The 17,192-nt window shown below is 33.9% G+C and overlaps 1 protein-coding gene and 1 pseudogene across 1 annotated transcript in view; one reads left to right on the top strand and one right to left on the bottom strand.

Moving 5' to 3' along the window:
- Positions 1-17,192, top strand: part of DCC (DCC netrin 1 receptor) — a 983,855-nt gene that overhangs the window by 573,993 nt on the left and 392,670 nt on the right. The window lies entirely within an intron of this gene.
- On the bottom strand, positions 6,660-6,778 carry LOC120589797 (uncharacterized; annotated as a pseudogene).

The raw sequence follows: 17,192 nt of genomic DNA, 5'->3' as shown, positions 1-17,192 counted from the left end.
CGTCTGCTTCATTTCAAACTTACAAACACTTAGTGTTATCCTTATAAAAAATAAGTCTTTGAGAAGATATTAAAGCTATTAAAAAATCTTTACCTAAATCAGTTAGGATATGTACCTACACATTTTCTGGTATAGTCAGTTCTGCTCTAGTGCTTGTTTTGAAAATGTGAACTTGTTCAAGGTAATTGCTATATTACGGAAAAATTGGAGTATCATGTAAATTTTGCATTTTTATATATGATTTTAAATGCAAGAATCAATAGGTGAATAGAGAAAACTGCAGCCAGCTGAACCAAGCTGTACAGGAACACGGAGCCCAGACATCTGCTAAGTACCATCTGTATTATGAGCCACACTTATCCATATCTGATTTTACAACTTTTTATCAGATTCTAGCTAATATTCCTTCTACCACTTCATTATAGCATGGTAATTAAAACACACACATATGTCTCATGATAGCAAAACTGATATGTATGAATTCACCGTGCATCAGAGGTTTTGTTCATGCTGGCATTATTTGTGTTTGTTAATACCCTCGATAGGAGCATTCTATTTTAGAAACTTCTTGAATCACTGGTGAATCTGTTATTCAATATGTGTTCCTAGTCCCTTATCTGCTCCTTAATTGTGTGTGCAGAAGGCAAACTTGAGACAGCAGAAATTGAAATGGAAAAGGAAGTTTTCAGAACCATTAGTATAAGCAACATTAAGAACTGAATATCTCTGTTTGAAAAATAAGCTTTAGAGTCTGGAAGATGACTTCTTTTAAGCATTGCTTCCCATCTTAGGTATAATTGAATCCTTCATCTGCTTAGAAAGATAAAGATTAGTTCTAACTTGATATACATTTTTAAGGTAGCAGGGACATGAGTATTTTTCAAGCAGGTAGTAGAGCAGCGTTCATAGCAATCCTTCAGAACTCTGCAAAGATGGAGTTATTTTCATCAATTTCAAGCAAGAGAGCTAGCATTCTATTTAAACAGAACGGATGATTTTGGGGACATGAGAAAAGACCCTTTACTCAAAGAAGCATTGCCAACTCAAGCAATGATTCCTAAATTGTCCCATCCGACAGTTAGAGATAAACTTCAAGTATAGCCATTTTTGGACTTGATCTCTTTGCAGTCTAATTTGAATACAGGTACAAATATCATCAAGTCTACCTAGGAAAATTTTAAGAGTAAAGGAGTTGACAGTGGTCAGTTAAGAAGGAAGCCGAGAAAGATTCAATTAGAAATAAACACGAGTACAGGAAGAAATTGCATATATTGCCTTCTTAATCAGCAGACCATGATCTGGCCTTTTAATATGGCACTACACCTGTGTGTGAGAGTGCCAAAAAAACCTGAAACTGGAGATGGTCTTATTGTTTATGGTCACTAATGATATTTGCACAGCCAGATTTGTTATCAGTTTGCATCCTAGGCTCTTAAGAGTCTTTATCATAAGCCCTAAATAGAAGATTATAGGAAGGTGTTATGTAGAAGGCTGAATTCCTACAGTGTACCAACTCTGAAGGAATGAACCACGAGAATCTGGAAAGTACAATGAATAGGTAGCAATAAATATAATCTCCGATAAGGTATGAAAACTACATGGTGCTATTTGAAAGTATGACCTTTTGAAGTCAAGCAGACCTCTCCCTCATCCTGACCCTCCAATGTTGGGTTCATATTATAAAGGAAATCATTTAGTCATCATGAGCCTCACTCAATTCATCTGTAAAATTAGAACTGATGAGAACACTTTAAAGGATTTTTTAAAAAGATTAAATGCGGTAAAATTATGTGAAAATATTCTGTAATGTCCAACACTTGGAAAGGGTGGGATATGAAGGCTAAACAAAAAAAGAAGAAAAGAAAAGAAAAGAAAAAATAATTGTGTTAGAGTTTTATTTTTGGAAATATCTATTTCCAGAGATGGTCAGGTTATAACCCAAAGCAAAAACAAACTTGAAATTATTATCATCGCTTAGTCTTTTGATTCATGCATATACTCATTTACCTGTCAACAAATATTAGAGTGACTATTTATAGAGCACCAAGCCAATTCCAGGGATAAAACAAAGTAACAGACAAGTTTGTTCTCCCTGTTCTCATTTGTAAAGTTAGGAAATTGATACAAGTGATCTATTAGTTCTCTTTCCTTTCTGATATTTAAGATACTGATTATTACTGGTACTAATAACATGTCTATAATTACTACTGTGATAGCTTGGACTACTGTAACAAAGTATCACAGACTGGGTGGCTTAAACAACAGACATTTATTTCTTACAGTTTTGGAGTTTGAGAAGTTCAAGATCAAAGGACCAGCAGATTTGGTTCTAGGGGAGGACCTCTTCCTGGCTTGCAGGTGGCCACTATCTTGCTATGTACTCATATGACCTCCTCCTCTGTGTGTGTGTGTGTGTGTGTGTGTGTGTGTGTGTGTGTGTGTGTGTGTGTGTGTGTGTGTGTGTGCAGAGAGAGTTAGATCTCTCTGTCTTCCTCTTTTTATAAAGGTGCTAATTTCATCATGAGGGTCCTATTCTCATGATCTAATTAAACTTAAGTACCTACCAAAGTCTCCTCCTCCAATATCATCAGTTTGGGGGTTAGGGCTTCAACATATAAATTTTAGGGAGATACAGATATTCAGCCTATAACACCTATATGCTATAGTTAGAGCTGGAGTTGTAGAGGATATTCTCTTATCCTCAAAAAACTCTCAATTATATAGTTATTAGTATGCACACTTTACAGACAGAAGCTGAAGCTCAGAGAGGTGAATTGATTGACCCAAAGTCTCATAGCCACTAAGTGGCGGGGACATAATTCTGACCTGTGGTTGCCTGTGTGATTACTCAGCCTGGATTCTTCCAACCATTTAACACTGTGCTTTTTAATACCATTAAAGTAAGATTCACAAAGCATCATTCAAATGAGATGTTGACAGAGGTTAGTCAATTGATGAAGACAAGACTGTTCTTTGGAGCAGTAGAAACATGTTTTTTAAAAAATTCAAGCATGCAAAGGAGGGATGCTTTGTATTAGAAAAGATGACATTTCTGGGGATACAACTGTTCATCACCCAATCAGCTGTCACTTCAGGGAATAAATATCTTAAAGAAATACTGAGGTCACCAAAACAGAGAGCTTTTTCACTGATCCATTCCGTCTTGCATGCATCCCATTTGCCTCTGAAGCTTCTGGATAGATTTATTACAGAATGTCTGTGTCTCTGTATAGCAATGTGTTTTTTTTCTCCTTCAGAGCCCATTGATTGAACTCTGTATTTATGCTTTTACTGGTATATCATGTTCTAATATCCAGGTCTCTGTACAATACCAAGGCCATGTGGTTCTAAGGAGTTAACATAGGAATTTTGTCCTCACACAAGTAATCTCTAGTTATTAATTTTCCATACAAATGGGAATATTTATATAAATTCTGCCATTTTTCATGGTCTCAGAAAATGGCAATTGCAAGGCTTCATCTTTGAACTTCCTGTGTCACTCAATTTTGATTCTCCATAAGGAATATTGGCCAAAAGAAGGTCCATGCTGTGCTTTCTTAGCCAAGTATATTCTTAGAGGGAATGGAGAGGAAATTTAGTTCATATTTGTGATTTTTGTTGAAGTGTAAGCTGGAGTCCCAAACTATAGCAAGTTCACATTGTGGTAGAGATTGAAAGAAGGCTTCCTGTTGCCGCTCGCACCCACACCAGGATGCAGGCACTCCCTGCTGTGTTTCTTAGGTCTCGCCATCACCATTTCCTACTTCAAGCATGGGTGATCAGTCACTCGGTCTTCTCTTTCTTGGCGGGACTCTAGCGAATTTCAGATCCTAATCATGAGGGACATCCCATTGTCAGATCCTGTGGATCCTTTCTGTTTCTCCTTTATGTCCCAGTGTACTTATTGCTCTTTTGTTATAGCAATGATCACAACATGTGGATTTTAAAAATATACTTCTCCTTTTCCCCATCAGACTGTCCATTCCCTTGAGAGAATATATTAGCCACCTAGACTAATTGTTCTTGCATCGTCAGTGCCTAGTACAATGCCTGACATGTAGGTGTTCAGTAAGCATTTGCTAAATTAAGTTGTATTGATATAGTAATGGCAAAAGCAATAGCGATAACAAAACAGCAGATACTACAGAGATGGAATGCTAAACCTTGACAATGATTAAATGCAGGATATGAAAGAAATAAAAAGTCAAGTGTGAAAAATACATAGATGCTCCTTGATTTACAATAGGGTTACATCTTGATTAACCCACAGTAAGTTGAAAGTATCTTAAGTCGAAAATGCATTTAATACATATAACCTACTGAAGAATAAAGCTTAGCCCAGGCCACCTTAGACATGCTCAGAACACTTACGTTAGCCAACAGTTGAGCACAATCATCCAACACGAGCCTCTCTTATAATAAAATGCTAAATGTCTCATATAATTTATTATACATATTGCTTTCACACCATCTTAAAGTCGGAAAATTGTTAAGTCAAACCACTGTAAGTCAGAGACCATCTGTAGATAAGCTGGATGACAGAGATAAAACACAGCAGTAGGTTTAATGAGATGATAATAATAATAATAATAGCTACAGTTTATTGAGCAATTACTGTGTGCCAGAACAATTGTCATATGTTAAATGCTTTACATTTATTCTCTTACTGAATCTCCATATAATAACCCTTTATACGAATGAGATACTTAATCAAAATGCTAAGTAATTAGTAAGACCAAGAATTGAATTAATTCATATTTCTTTGTATTCCATGAAACCAGAGTTTCTCAAAGTGTGATCCACGAACTTTCCAGATCAAAAATCATGCAAAGCTGGTAGTTTATAGTTCCGTTCCTGAGTCTCACAACAAACATGCTGTTGTGGAGCCAGAGATTCTTCATATTTAAAAGCACACCAGCAAATCTTATGCCAGCTAAAGCTTTATAAATAATGTATTTAATTCAATTTAGTAAACCTTTATGAATCTGCTTTAATGTTATAGAACTTGTCCCAGGCTCTGCTGATACAGAAGTAAACAACACGATTTCTTCCCTTCAGGAGCAACTAGACCAATGAGAGAAAAAAAGAAGAAATAGGCCATGAAAGCACATTGTAAAAAACGGTTGGGTGGCTATGGGGAGCACCTAACAGGTGTACTATGGTAGGTTTGAAGTGACAGCCAGAAACACAGATTTAGAAACGGCCACCAGTTAGTTACAAATTTGGAACTCATGAGACAAGACAAGTTAGTTACAAATTTGGAATTCATGTGACCAACCATTTAGAAGTGAAAGTTGAAGAGTTCAGGTGAGAATGCCAAGGAAGAGACCAAAAAAAAAAAAAAAAAAAACCCAAGAAGACAGGAACAAATTTTTAGAGATTATTTTCATCTGACATTTCTTTCTTCAAAACATAGTACCCTAAATAAGTAAATCAGTCATTAGCATAACCAATGAAATTGCCCTTTTAAATGGCTAGAACCCTCAGATCACTTATGAGTTTTGTTTCTCAAAGTTGAATCTGAAAGTGATTTGCCTACCTTGTCGTTTTAAGCTGACTTGCCTTCAGAGGAGTGTGTTATACCACTGAACAGCAAAGTAGCATTTTAGATGGTTTATTTCCAAATTATATGCTTTAACAGTTTCATTATTCTAATTTAACTCTAAATTAGATGCTTTTGCACTACCAAATTCTGGTAAACAATTAATTATGTGGGTAAATAACAATCCAGTCCTGATATTTCTCCATGCCACACCATCTACTCACTATTCTATGATGCCATTTACCTCCTCCAGTACAGTACTGCTACCTGGCCTGTGATCAATTGCCCAGCTGAAGGCAGGACAAACAAAGTGCTTATAAATCATGAAATTTCCCTGAGCAGAATAGATAATGGCACTGACAGTTTCGAACATGTTTCATAACAGTACAGTATTTATTATTCTTGCCTATTCATATCAGGATATATTGAAGAATTAATTAAAAGAAATTGCATTTGAGAAAAAGAACCATATATAGACACAACAATAAGATTGCTGGGAAGCATCTAATAAACATGTCAGAGGAGAATTTGGAGTTGATATCACTTTGCCTTCCACATTTGCTTGTTGTATGAGGCAAAAACAAGATAGTCTCTTAGTTTGCAAAAAAAAAGGAAAATTAGCATTTTCCTTGTCCAGGAATCATGAAGTGATTGTATAGGCCATTAAAATACATTGATAATGTACTCGATATGTATTTTTAAAAGTTGTTTGGTAAAGAGCAAAGGCCATTGGTTGGAATTCAGGAAGCTTGGGTTCTAATATTGCTTTTGATATTTATGAGCTATGTGATGCCATAGAAATGCCAGTTATTCTTAATTTCTATATCTGTAAGATAAAAAATATGGACTAGATCTTTCAGATATTTTATAGCTCCCATCAATTAATAAATCACATCAGCATTTGTTCAACACGTTATGTTTTAAGTTGCAAAGTAATTACGGAGGCAAAACAGTCTTATCCTGAAAGTACTCACAACCTATATTTCTATCCTACTCGAAGTTCAGATTTATTGAAAGAGCAAAAATAAACAAAAATATTTCCTTTATGCAACTTTTAACTTGACTTGTAATTTGGTAAATTTATTTTTCTTTCCACAGTATGGAATTTTTTTTTTAATGCCTATAGCACCTGATCTTCCTAGGTGGTTTCCCATCCAAGTACTAACCAGGCCTGACCCTGCTTAGCTTCCAAGATCAGATAGGATCAGGCTTGTTCAGGGTGGCATGGCCATAGACCACAATATAGAAATTTTGAATCAGCTTTAAATTTATATGTACAGAAAAACAGAAAGAATGTTCATGTTTTAGGTTGCATTTTTGTTATAGTCATATCAATGAGTATCAAAGCATTCAAGGGCATATGTATGGATATAGAATATAGATAGATGTTTGTAGCTGTTTATAAATATGCATGGTTAGTCACAAAGTAAAGGCTTGTTTTGATTTATATGACTGCTTCTGTTTGGCATATGGACAAGAATTAAATATATATACAATAACAAACATGAGGTAAATGTTAATGACAAGTATGAAAATATGCCAAGGACCTTTTAGAAGCTTAGGAGAAGCACATGTGGTTTTAATCGGAATCAATGAATGGATTATAAGTTTTCTAATCAGCTTGCTTTTAATCGATGAGTCATATGATAAGTAAAATTATGCAACTACTTAGAGGAATGAAAAGGGATAGGAGGAATCCTGCAAAATTTGAAGAATTACATAAACTGTTTCTTCGAGCTTTTCTTTCCAACTATTTCCCAATGAGCTTTGGTTTGTAGGATTTTACCATAAATCTAAAGAGACCCACACCATGAAACATCATAATTAAAATGTCAAAAATTAAAGACAAGAGAGAATCTTAAGAGCAATAAGAGAAAAGCAGTTAGTTACCTACAAGCTAGCTCTCATAAGACTGTCAGCTGATTTTTCAACAGAAAATTTGAAGGCCAGAAGGGCCTGGCACAAAATATTCAAAGTAATAAAAACCAGGGACCTACAATCAAGATTACCCAGCAAAGCTATTATTTAGAATCAAAGGACAGATAAAGAGTTTTCCAGACAAGAGAAAGCTAAAGGAGTTCATCAACACCAAACCAGTATTACAAGAAATTTTAGAGGGACTTCTTTAAGAAGAAGAAAAAAAAAGAGATAAAAAATATGAATAATAAAATGGCAATAACTGCATATCCATCAACAATTACTTCAAACTTAAAAAGATTAAATATTCCAATCAAGAGATAGCATGGCTGAATGGATAAGAAAATAAGACCTTAATATATGCTACCTACAAGAGATCAGTTCACACTGAAAGACACAAAGACACTGGAAGTAAAAGGATGGAAAAAAGATATTCATGAAAATGGAGATGAAAAAAAATCTGAGGTAGCAATACTTATACCAGACGAAATAAACTTTAAAACAAAGCCTATAACAAGAGAGAAAGAAGGACCCAGTAAATCCCACTTCTGGGCGTTTATCTAAACAAACTCCAAATACTACTTTGAAAGGGCACATGCATCCATATATTCATTGCAGTATTATTTACAATAGCCAAGATATGAAAGTAACCTGGGTGTCTATCAATGGATGAATGGATAAAGAAGAAGTAGTACATATATACAATGGACTGTTATTCGGCCATTAAAAAACTTAAAAAGTAATGAAATTTTGCCATCTGCAACAATATGGATGGACCTAGAGGGTCTTGTGCTGAATGGAGTAATTCAGACAGAAAAAGACAAATGCCATGTGATTTCACTTACATGTGAAATCTAAAGAACAAAATAAACATAAAACAGAAACCAACTCATAGATACAGGGAACATGTTGAGGGTTGTCAGATGGGAAGGGAATAGGGGGCGGTGGGCGAGAAAGGTGAAGAGATTAAGAAGTACAAACTGGTAGTACAAAATAGTCATAGGGATAAAGAGTACAGCATCGGGAATATAGTCAATAATATTGTAATAGCTATCTATGGTGTCTTTTGGGTACTAGTCTTAATGGGGTGATACTTCACAAGTTATAGAAATGTCTAATCACTATATTGTACACCCGAAACTAATATAATACTTTATGCCAATTATAATTGAAAGTAAAAAAAATTACTATTAAAAAAAGATTTCACCATAAAATACAAGGACTAAAATGTAAGAATACAGTACTTCTTAGTTAGCCTTGCATTTGCCCTTTGTATTTGATGAGTATAGGAGAAGAGATGCAAAAGTTTTTCCCTGAGGTTTGAAGAGTGTTAGTCATAGGAGTGAATGTTTAAGTTCACACACTGTTCTGTAACAGGAGTGACTACTGGATCACAGATGATAAAGGAGGCCATATATTTCTATATACACAGGATGCATGCATGCATGCACACACATATGCACACAAGCATTCATGTAGTTATTTATCATATTATGATAGGGTCCTCTAAAGTGTAAGACCCAGGGTTTACGAGTGGAATTCTCAGCAGCCAACATAAATTTCTAAATCTCTTTTGATATAAATTGCTGCCAAATATGTAGTAGACTTTGCTCTTTTTAATCTAATGCATGCCTTTATCATTTGCTCTTAATACATTACATTTAAAAATTTTCATACCAGTTTTTTCCAACTAAAATGAATTTTATGAAATCTGATTTTTTAAATTCAACTTATCACTTTGAATTACACACAAATTTTATAAGCATTCCTTCATAATTTTTAAATATTAAGCAAAATGTCCCAAACACCATTTCCATTTACTATATAAGAAGCCATTCAAGTTTATAAATGAGTTGTCTCTGTGGTGGGATTTTATAAATCTTAACACACATGTGCACACTCACACGCACACACACACGCACACACACTCACACTCACACTCTCCTTTTCCATGCTTTCTGAAATCCACACTCGTAAAGCAGTGAAATTATTATGGAGATTGGTCTTATCTGTAAGGCGACAGTTAAGGTTTCTTGAGGTAAAACTCTAGGAATGAAAAAGACAGAATCTAAAAATTGGAATATAATCAATGTCAGAAGTAATCTTTCACCAAGTAATCTTAAAAATAAGTCATTTGTGTAGTATGAGAGAAACACTGTCATTTTGCCTCAGGGCATTGAACTAATTCCCCTTGACCTGTCTTTGAATCACTTTTTGATTTTTATAAGTTGCTTAGGATGGTATTTATTATTTTAAGCAATGAATTAATACTAGCTAAATATTTTAATGGCAGAATAAAAAGCAAATTGACAATTTTAACCACCCCCCCTTATTTTTCTAAATCAATTCTGTATAAACTGTTCATACAGAACAGCATTGGACTAGCCATATAAACTCACATGTTAGACTCAGAATTTTAAACCTGGAAAGAAGCTTGGGACTTTCTTTATGTTAGCAGCAGAGAATATTTTCATGCAGTTTTAAGTTAATATGGAGGTTCAGTATAAATTTTCAAAGTAAGAAAAACTTCGCAGTCAAGAAAAGTTCAGTTAGTTGATCATTGTTTATAATCTGCCCTACAATAGAGTCAGAACTAGGAGTCAGAGTTTCTGACTCTCCTTTTTCTCATATGGTGGTTTTCCCAGGTCATCCTGTGTATAGTCTCCCTTCACCAAATTTGAGGTAGAAAACTTCGTGTTGCTCTTTCCTCCACACTCCCCTTTAAGGGTTTTTCTAAGTTTCCGAAGTTCTTCTAAGCCCTAGTAGAAAAGTATGATAAAAGAAAAAGAAAACGAAGGTAAATATGTTTCCTTGATATTTATATCTATGTACTCTTTATACAAACTCTTAAAATTTCCAGTAGGTACTTTTGTTTAAAGCTAGAGTGTTGAGCCTTTTCAGAAGGTAGATTTTTAGTTAATATCTTATTAATCACTGGAAATTTTAAAAATACAAAAAAGGAAAGGAGATATATTCATGCTTCCATAACCACTATGACATCTTAGACTATTTCCTTCCAGAGTCTTAATTTTAAAAATTGTTTTAGAAAAATCATTAATTTTTAAAAAATAATCCATGTGAATTAAAAGTCTGCCGAAACTCTGCCTTCCATACATCCTACATAAGTAGATGGATGGTTAGGGAGAAATATGTTTATAACAATGTGATCATGCTATAGTTACTGTTTTTAATCTTTTTAAGTTCATGTTTTATTTAAGGACATAATTCCATTCTTATTCTCTCATTTCCCCATCTTCTGATTTTGGTAATTATAGTATTACTTATGTCTTATTCAGGTTTATAACAGTTGAGTTATCTTCAGTAACTATTATTTTCATTGTGTTTACTTTTATTTCTGTATAGAAATGTATTATATACTTATCATCAGTCCTCTTATCACAATGCCTAACTTTTTATTTTGATGGCACTATTATTTGCCTGGATTTTGTTCTCAGATTTGCTTCACAAGTATTATATTTTCTCAGGAGTTTAATAAATGAGGATATGGCTTTATATATAAACAATCACATATAATATTCTTGGATAATATTGCTCCATTGTGTTCTGGTACTGGATTTCACTATATAGGAATCCGACTCAGCCTTACCTCTCATAGATGTCTTTTGATTTTTCTGTCTGGATGTTCAAATAATTCTTTATTTTCCAGATTTAAAAGCTCAAATAAGATATGTCCCACTATTAAGAATTATATATTCATTTCCCCAGGAACATGGTATAATATTGCAATATGAAAATGTAGATTTATTTTTCAGGGAAAATTCTTACTATTTTATCTTTGTATCTTTTGTTCCCATGTGGGCTTGCTACATCAAGAATGCCAGTTATCTTAATATTGGATCATCTTTGCTTGCCCTCTTTCTGTGCAAGCTTGGCCCTAATTACTTTAGTTCCTTTGCCTTTTTCATCTACATTCACTGATTATCTCAAGTGGCCTCTGTTTTGGTAATTTGATTTTTAGTGGTGTCAATTATGTTACTTGTGCTTTCTAATTTATGTATTGGCGCTCTAATTATGTTGTTTTTTGTCCTTAATTTGTTTCCTTAGGTTTGCTACCTCCCTTTTCATTTTATTCTGTTATTTTATCTCCTAGTCTTTGACCTCTAGTTTTATTGAATTTATTTTTATATTAAATGAATGCATTGTGTGAAACAACTTGAGGAATTTCCTTCCATTTTACCCTTCCATTTTCTTCTGGATTGAGTGCTTTGTTTTCCTCTCTCCCTCCCTTCTCCCTCCCGCTTCCTCATTGGCTATAGTATATTTCCACATTTTCCATGTATATCTTTTATCTTGCTCATGTGTGGGTGGCTCTGTCCAGACACTGTTTGCTCTAATGTAGTAGAATTTACCTTTAGACTTATTTATCACCCGTCCTGAGACCCCCTTGGGCTCCTATTTGAAGGCTGCATATTTCAGATTTATGCATTTTTTAATAACCAGCAGGAATGGTCAGGGAGTGAGTTCAGTTGAAGCAGCATTCAACCTTTTGAGAACACTCAGCTTTGCTGGCTGGTGCTGTCTTCTCTTCCCTTCCATTTGGGACGAACATGTCCTCAGGTTTCATTTGTAGCCCCAGAGCCGTCCCCTTGGTCAGCCTCATCTCCTGTGTGTCTCTTCAACAACCACGCACCTTCTTCTCACTCAGAAAAGGAAAAACATAAGACTAGTCATAGGTTTTGTTTCACTTCAAGTTTGGCAGTATTGCTGAGAATACTTAGCCTTTTTCCCAAACTCCAGGGCAATTTCTGGTTTAAGGACAGATAAAGAACTAAATCCTACTCTGCCTTTCTGGTCTACTCTAGAAATGTCTGTTCTGATTTTTTTTTTGCAATTGACTGTGCTTTCTTTTCTTTGGTTGCCGTGGTTGATTGTGTGTGTGTGTGTGTGTGTGTGTGTGTGAGAGAGATATCTTTTATTTTACTAAGTATTGGGGGAGGGAAATTGGTTATGTGTTAGAATTCATTATCTTAGTTTAATATGCTGCACGTTTCCCTTATAAAATATCTACTACTAACAAGAAACTCAAAAAGTGAATTTTCTACTGTAATTTACTGTAACTCTTCAATGTGCATTTAAAAATACATGAAAAATAGCTCTCATGCATGACAGAAACATTTTTTTAGACTTTTAGAATATTCACATCTTTTACCTCCAACACCAAGTGTGCATGCTAGAAAACATTTGACTAAGAGAAAAGAATATCTCTCAAAAGTCTGTCAGCATGCAGTGTTAGAAACTGGATAAGTTAAGTTCTTTTATATAATTATTATTTCTGTTATCACACAACACATGTGAGTTAACATTTTTATCTTGTTTTTAACATGTTTTCATTTCCTTCATGGCTCAAATTGAAAATTGGACAAAAAATATGTTTCTAAATTGTACATGTATAGATGTATATTTTTGTGTGTCTATGTATTTACATGATGTTTTAAATAGAGGTATTCTGTGTGATTATATAGTTTACACAGCAGCATTTAGGAAACAAACATATATGCATATACAGAAATATGTAAAACATAGATGGGCTTATACATGTACATCGCACACAGAAAGAATTGTTGGAGAATTGCCGATAAGTACTGAAGGCCATTGATAGCACACAAATCAAGTTTCCAGAGACATGGCAATAACATCAGTATATACATGTACCGTCATTTGTTTGAGCCTCACAGCACCATTCTCCCAACTTGGTACTAGGCTCCACAATTAAAGAGAGAAAAGAAAAGCTCGTTCTGAATTTAGAAAGAAGCAACGCTGTTTACAGGAAGAGCTGGAACTAAGGAAGGCTAGTGGAATTATTTGTCTGGATAAACACAGTTGTGAGGAGAGACCTAAAATCAGTTGCAAGCATGTATGAAGGACTCTAAAGGTTGAAAATCAAATATTCTTTATCCCCATAGAACACAAATAAGAAATTTTAGATAGGAGGAACAGTTTTTTTTTGTTGTTTATTTGATTTTGGTATATTGTAATCACAGTAAGAATTATTAATGGGGTATAGAAAATAAAATCGAAAGGTCTAAACTGATTTTTCTAATTAATATATCTTTGCCAATTATACAAGAAGAGCTTATAGTTTAATACTTCTATAATCTATTATTGTAATTAATATTTATTTTAGGAAAAATGTATATCCTTCTGTCTTAAATGTATTCTTCTTCTAGTTTTTTCACAGCCGTTGCTGATTTGCAGCCAGAAAATTACTGAATGCCAAGGGTTAGGCCTATGAAGACTGAACCACATCCATACTTGTTTATCTAATAAATATTTATTAGCACCTATCCCCTGCTTGGCCTTGAGCACACAAAGATAGATAAGGCAATCCTTGTCCTTAAGAAGTTAATAGCTTAGTAGATTCACATTCAGGTTGATGTCACAATGGGATGAATTGTTCTTGAGTCACCTGCATTTCTGTCATATAGTTTTCAGTAATGATACATTTACCATTTAGTCTCACCAACATGTCAGGAAAAAAAGAAGTGCACATTCTGGCAGGTGTAAAGAGTACCCAAACAACACCTCTGTCTGTTTGTCTGTCTGTCTATCTCTGGAAATGATCATTGACAGACTAGATTGAAACACCTCTTTGAATAGAAAATACTAAGAATAAAATCCATAGCTTAAAAACCATTTTTTTTTTCCCAGAACACTGGGAGCCCCAGTCAATATTAATAGAACAAAACTCAAATGTGCTTTTATTTCCAATGTGGAATACATTCTAGTTATTTCAGAGTGGAAACCAACTTAACCCAACCTAATTGTTTAGGAGAATATAGACAGATATGTGTGAGAGACAATTTAAATAGAGAATAAAATGCAAATCTCAACAACCAGTCCTATGGGAGAGGACAGGTATGTAGGTAGGACAGGGCAAACCAGAGAGAAATCTTCAGCAGATTTCAAGTTATTTGTCATATAAGAATAAGCCTGGAAAGACTGTTGGATTGAGGAGAGATACATCACATAGCATCTTGCAAAAAAAGGAGGAGGAGGATTATGCATTTAATGATCAACTTACCTGAAAGAAAGTTACTTTGGCAACAAAAATTGGTACAGAAAGAATTGAAGCTATGAGGTGAGAAAGCAATTTTTAAATTAATAGATTGAACAGTCCATTAGAAACATTATTCCATAAAAGTAGGATTTGCTTGAGGTATGTTTAACATGGAAGCCTAATTTATATAGAATATTTTCCATCCTATGATATGTTATCTCTAAACATACATTCAAGGTCAGATGGCTTCCTGTGTAGTAACCTGAATATGATTACATATGAAACTCTGGCTCCTTAAAGTAAAATTATCTGTTGATGCAGCTATGATACTGAACTTAAAAGAACCTATTTGTTTTGGATATAAAGAGAGAGGCTTATTTTGCAACAAACATATTTTAGACATTTGGTATTGTCAGTCTCTTCAGATATTTGCATTTAAGAGAAGACTAATGGACTTAGGTCCACTATTTCAATAACAAATTAACTAAAGGCCTAGAGAGTTAGAGAAAGATGTTCTGCTCCAGGGAAACTAGATGGCCCTCCACTGTTCTCAAGATAGAAATGCAGCCACTCAGAGATCATGCAATTTTTATATTCCTCCTAATAAAATCTCACCCATCTCTTCTTGATTCTTTATCATTCACCATAGTGATTTGCGCTGCCTATCGTTCATTCAAACCATCTGCATGACTTTAAACATCCATTCTTTACAATTTCAAAGAGCTGTGGTAAATCTTTAGAATGTGTAGAATCTTCTCAAATACAAGGTAATACAGAGTATTAATTATGTGTGTTAGAGCCATATTGTAAAATTGATGCACAGTTATTGCATACCTAAATAAATGGAAAAGAATAGCTAAATGACTTATCTAAAAGTAAAAAGACAAGTCTAAATAAGACTAGAGTGCAATATGGGACATTACTAAAAATATGTATGAGGCATCTATTGCATGAAATAAAACCTGTAATACTATTTAGATTGTTGGTGACTTTGGGGCAAATCACAGAAGAAATTTTTCTCTAAAAAATTCAAGTGATCAGGTATAACATAGAATCCTCTTTAAAACAAATAACTTTAGAGAAAACATTTATTCAAATTTAAGGTTTAGTTGTACAACTCTAATAATTGTAGTATAGAAAGATACCTCATCTATTAGTCATTTCTAAGTATAAGAACTTTCAAGAACAGAATTATTTTTTATATTTTTGTTGCTTATTAGTCATTCCTTCTTTTATCAGCTACCAAATAAAAAAATATCTATACATGTACTATAATTACTTGAGAAGATCTTGAGAAACCAAGATCTGATAGAAATGTGGTTAATTTATTTCCAGTCATGAGTTGTTTTATTTTATATAAAGAGATAGTATGACAAAATCAGTATTTTGCCTAGGATTGTTGTAGCATTGTATACACTTGTTAAGCAATTTTCTGAAATGAATTAATACTGTGTAAATGAAACAATGTGACAAACTTGAAAATTCATGAAACTTTATTTTTATTAAGTCATTAAAAATAGTTTAAAGTAATGAAATTATTTCTTCCACCAGAGTGGAAGGGAGAGGAAACTATGTAATATTCAAAGGGAATTAAAAGAAAAACCATATGCTTCCAGCCCCATCTTTAAGAATCATACACTAGTTGGTAAATAATGATATATGTAAGAGATATCTTACAATAGTAAGTGGTATAAAAATTGGACACAGAGAAGGGCATGGCAAGAAGCAGGAAAATCCATTATCAGCCTCAAAAAGACAGAATTTCAAAAAAGAGAGTGTATTTGAGTTGCCTCTTAGAGAGTAAATAGAAGTTATATCATCTAATGAATGTAATTTCAGGCAGGGATCCATGATCAGGAAAATGCTGAGGAAATGTATCCACAACCATTGATAAGTCCTATTTATTATTTAGCTCCAGTTTCATTTCGTAGTGAGAATATAACACTCCAGAGTTGTGAAAGATATAACATGATTATTGTACTTCGGTCCTGAATGCTGGGAAGCAATCATAAAATAGGATGAATAGATGCTAGTCTATTCGTCACAGAAAAAGACAAAATCAAAAAAGAAGAGGAAAACTGAGTGAACTGTTTTCGTCCACTCTCTCAGAATAGAGTAATGATAAAAATTATATTAAGTAATGTATTGAATTCTTGTTCATGTGATAGAGCCTCTTCCCCCAAGGAGTTACAAACTAATGCAAAGAAACCACGTCGAGGGCCATAAAACTGGTAAAATAAGCACTGCAGGGTTTCTAAAAGCAGAGACAACTTTACAAGAAAAAACAAAACAAAACAAGATGTCCTTTTTGGAGAAGTGGATTTATGAAGGATAGGTAAGATGTCTATACTCAAGATGAACTTGAAAACAGTTTAGGATTAGAAAATTGAATAAAGATTTGGAATTAGAAAAGGGCCATATGTGATTGCTAAATTGAGCTGTAGGATATAAAAATTCAGAAAAGTAGGTAGCAATTTGGCTATGTATTATTTAAAAGCAAAGCTATGTATTAAAAGCTATGTATTATTCCAAAGCTTTTACCTAATTTCTAATCCATTCCTGGTCTATATAGGCATTTTCAAGACCCTCTCTCAAGTTCTATAAGTATTTTAATTCCTTTTACTCAGAGAAGAGCTTTAAGAATTGTTTCTGAAAGTTATCCAGAATAACAAATACCCAGTCTTTTCTCCAACTAGCCATGCTACATCACTTTTT

Source organism: Pteropus medius, unplaced genomic scaffold (genome assembly GCF_902729225.1).
Source record: "Pteropus medius unplaced genomic scaffold, Ma_sr-lr_union100, whole genome shotgun sequence".
Classification (NCBI taxonomy): domain Eukaryota; kingdom Metazoa; phylum Chordata; class Mammalia; order Chiroptera; family Pteropodidae; genus Pteropus; species Pteropus medius.
The sequence above is the reverse complement of the archived record's forward strand: the minus strand, read 5'-3'. Positions and strand labels throughout refer to the sequence as shown.